The sequence below is a fragment of the Poecilia reticulata genome, linkage group LG2 (assembly GCF_000633615.1).
Source record: "Poecilia reticulata strain Guanapo linkage group LG2, Guppy_female_1.0+MT, whole genome shotgun sequence".
In the NCBI taxonomy this organism is placed as follows: Eukaryota; Metazoa; Chordata; class Actinopteri; order Cyprinodontiformes; family Poeciliidae; genus Poecilia; species Poecilia reticulata.
The window spans coordinates 7190463-7194635 of record NC_024332.1 but is presented as its reverse complement, the minus strand read 5'-3'; the positions used below and the strand labels follow the sequence as shown (position 1 = coordinate 7194635).

General features: G+C 37.4%; 1 protein-coding gene across 1 annotated transcript in view; it reads right to left on the bottom strand.

Moving 5' to 3' along the window:
* The window catches only part of LOC103474030 (transmembrane protein 47), an 18800-nt gene that overhangs the window by 11151 nt on the left and 3476 nt on the right, over positions 1-4173 (bottom strand).

Genomic DNA, 4173 nt, shown 5'->3' with positions numbered 1-4173 from the left:
GGCGGGAAGCGGCGCGGGAGCAAACAAGGCGTGGAAGGAGACAGCGAGGAGTGTTTGGAAAAGTTGCAGAAGAGGAGAAACTGAACAAAGTCTAAATGGATGAGTAAAGCAAGGTAACAAGGAAGGGGGAGCGGGGTTGGTGGGTTCAGGACATTGAGATAGAGAGTAAAGGTAAAGAAGCGAGAGCAGCAGAAGCACCTGAGCCTTCAAAAAGCTTTGGCTAAAAAGCTTTACTGGCTTGTTGTCAAAAATGTATCTGCATCTGTATATGGGGAGCATTTGAGGTTGAAGGACAGTGAGAAGCAAGAACACACAAACCTACCAAACTCACAATAAACTGAACACTGAAGTGTTTTAAATATGATAAAAACTGAATTAAGCGTGCTTGATTGTAAATGTAACATTCAATAACGTTTCAGCCTTTCTAAGTGATAAATCCTACCTTAGATTCTTATTATATGCCCAAAAATTTTTTTAGTGGTCATTATTTGATCAAAATCAGTTTTCACTTTCAGATTATAGTTTGTTTTTTTAATTGTTTATGTAAAAAAAAAAGAAGAAATTTGTTGGTCATGATTAATTTGTAAAATCAATAAAAGGGTAAAAAAGAAAAAGTCATGTTTAACGTAGGGACCGCAGCAGTTTTAACTCTCACACTATATGAGAACACTTACATTTTGAATAAATATCTTTGGTCTTGTTTTAATCTTGCTCCTCCCACAGAGAAGAAAACCTACAAACACAGATAAACTTACAAGCGCACTAGCATGTTGCTAGCTGAAGGAAGACGCTGAGGATTCAGATGAGAAAATATTAGCATAAGAGAGTTAAAATAAGAAATCCTGCCTTTAAACTCAAAGCGCATGCTTTTAATTCGCCCCCCCACCCCAGAGTTTTCATTGGTGTGAAAGTGAACTGGCTTAATGTGTTTTTCCTTTTACTTAAACCAGAACCCCTGCTGTAAAATAAGCCTACCATGGTGGTTCTGTTAGCCAGACGTTTTCTTCTAGCTGCACACAAACACGTGGGTTTGGAGCAGAAAATTTAAATTGGAGCCGAGTAAATGTGCAGATTTCTAACACACAGGCCTCATGCTGTTCTGTGCTTCTGCTTACCGCAAAATACCTTTTGCTGTAATGTGACTTGTTGCCGTGTGACGGGATTAGCATGGCACGCTGTCACATTTCTTTCCTTATCCTGCAGAGATAGGCCGAGCTGTCGTGCAGGTCAGCCGCTTTTATGCTCCGCGTTTAAAACAGAACGTCGCCATGGAAACAAATGTACCGTGAGACACATTAGGAGTGCTTCACATGTTAGCATGGAGATAAGAAGTTAGCTTAATCTTTTAGCGTTAGCCACATCTCCACCTGATGTACTTTCCCTACCATCACATTCAAGAATTAAAGCCAAATTAGAGATTATTTGGAGGGTGTATTGTTGATCCTCACTTCATTTTTTATTATTATAATATTTTAAAAGTAAATAAATAAAGATGAAGAACTCTTAAGGTTATTCATTTTGTTGCAAAGATGCAAAAACTGGAAGGCCAAGTCAAAAGTCCAGTAGAGGCCATTCTGAATCAAACTCATGAATCAGAATGGCCTAGTCAAAGTCCATCAAATATAATTATAGAGGTCGTTCTGAAGCAGGTTTGTCAATCAGAATGATAATAGACAATCTAAATAGTTCAATATTTAGTTGACTAGAAAAGACATTAACAGTTAGCCATTTAGTGACAAATATTTTTTGCTGTTCTATTTGTGGTAAATATATGAATTTGCCATTCTGAAGCAAATGTATACACCAGTCATGTCGCAAATGACTTGCAACTTCAAATGGATGTGAAAGGTGGTCTAATAAAAATATTGACCCACATGTGCTCCACACTTTTCAGATCTCTATTTGCAAAGAAGGTTGAAATGTGGAATCCTCCTCCCAGTTCAGGTAAAACTCCTCAGTTCAGTTTCTTAAAGTGGAGTAAATACTTTGGCACTGAGCTGCATCCTGGTCCTCTGATGCAATAGTCGACGACGGCCAGAGAAAATAAATAAATGATAAGATAAACGCCTAATGGATTGCGTTTATATAGCACTCCTCAAGTCGCATCGACCACCTCGAAGAACGTTACAATACGAGTCACAATCGCTCGCCGCTTATCGATTACCTACACCGTTTTCTGTTCCATCAAACACACACATTCAGTCGTTACAGGCACAGTCCCACATTTCATCCAGACACCAGATCTGGGAACTTGACGGCCATTTAGAGCTGGAAGAGGCCATTTTCTTTTTAATTTTTATGAATTCATAATTACTTACCAATCCGATTACCCTGAAGACCTGATATTACGAGTCTGACGCTGTAAATGTGTTGCAAAAGAGTTTCGGAATAGGAAAAGGAGGGTTTTTTTTTTGTTTGAACACAGAAACAAGAGCCATGTTTTAGCTTTATAATATATTTAAAATTCTTCGTTAATAAGCCATACAGTTTCTTTCGAGTGAAAAACACTTATATGGCGATACATCGTGATGAAAACTGAAATTTGATGTATTTATTCTGAATTAAACCAAATTGTTGGAGCAAAAAATGAACAAAAACAAAACACAGAGTCAACAAAAACTGAGTTATTATAACTAGATTGGACTTTTCTTATTAGAACTTTTCAAAAAATATATATATATTTACAGTAACTCAGATTTATAAAAAAAAAAAAAAAAAGCTTTAGTTATAAAATCAAGTTTCCTCAACATGAATAAGCTTATGGATGTTCTTTTTCTTAAGTGCTGTTAGGTTTACACCATCTGGAACATTTTCTGAATTTTTTTCCAGATGCTTTGCATATGACACAATTATTTTCTTATACTTAAAAATTGATGTTTAAATATTTTAAGTTAATCAAACACAGAATCAACCGATAAAGCAACCGTTTTCTATAAAATAAGCATACTATCACATAAGAATGCTGGTGATTATTGTACCTATCTGCCATAAAGCCGGCTACTACATGACTTCCGATTCTTTCTTCAGCTGCTCCAAATAGAACGAACGTCTCTGAGGGGAGCTCTGAGAGGGGAGTCGCAGTCGGGAAGGGAGGAAGAAAACAAAAAAAGGGGGATGAAACGTGACCGTGGAGAAGTAGCAAAGGGAGACGGTGAGGAGGAGCGTGGCTAAATAACAATGAGAAAAATAATTAATGCATAAACAAAGGAGTCATTAAGGACAGCAGAGCAAAGAGGGAATAAATGTAAAAACACGGGGGAATAAGAAACAATGAAAGACAGGAAGATGTATGAAACAAGCAAAAATGAAAAAAATCTTGCTCAATTGTACGGACCAAACCAGTGGAAAAAAAGCCCAGAGTGGATCAATAAAAGTGAAAGAGAAAGATGATAGAAGGGGAGGAAGGGGAGACCATATTTAGGGAGGGTGGGTGTTCTGTCTTCACTGATGACTGATCTCACAATGCCTTAGGAGACAAAAGCAAGAAAAACGAAGCCTCGCTTTGAGCTTAAATATCTCAGAGGGTGCCTGTGTGACTGACAGGCAGAAGCTTCAGGTACCTGCCTGTAAGGACAAAAGCCCACTGGAGTGTTTTGGCATCTGAGGTTCCCCTCAGAGAAACAGCAGATCATCAGTTTCTGCAAGGACCTGATTGAGTTCTGGATGCATTTACTGCACAAAGCACATGCCTGCATCTACTTTTAAACAGTTGAAAAATGACATTATGTGAGAAATGCTCTAATTATTTCATGTTTCAGGGTCGTTAAAATAATTCATATCTCAATATAATCAATACTAAAAAACCAAATTATTCAAAGATGCTCACAAGTGTCAAAATCTACACAAACATTCATATTTGCCCTAATTGTTGCACTTCATCTGACAGCAGTGCTAACGCTGCAAGCTAGCACAACGACAATGAGCAACTTAAAAAGGTCAGAAAACCTTCTGTATGAGCAACTGTTAGGTAGTTATTCTCTCGGTAAAATTAAGCTACCATCTGTTTAACTAAGCTAACACTGTCTGTTTAAATAAGCTAAAGTTATTTGTTTAGCTAAGCTAACGCTGCCAGTCTAATAAGCTAATGCTGTCTGTTTAAATAGGCTAAAGTTATCTGTTTAGTTAAGCTAACTCGGTCAGTTTAAAAAAGCTAATGCTGTCTGTTTAAATAGG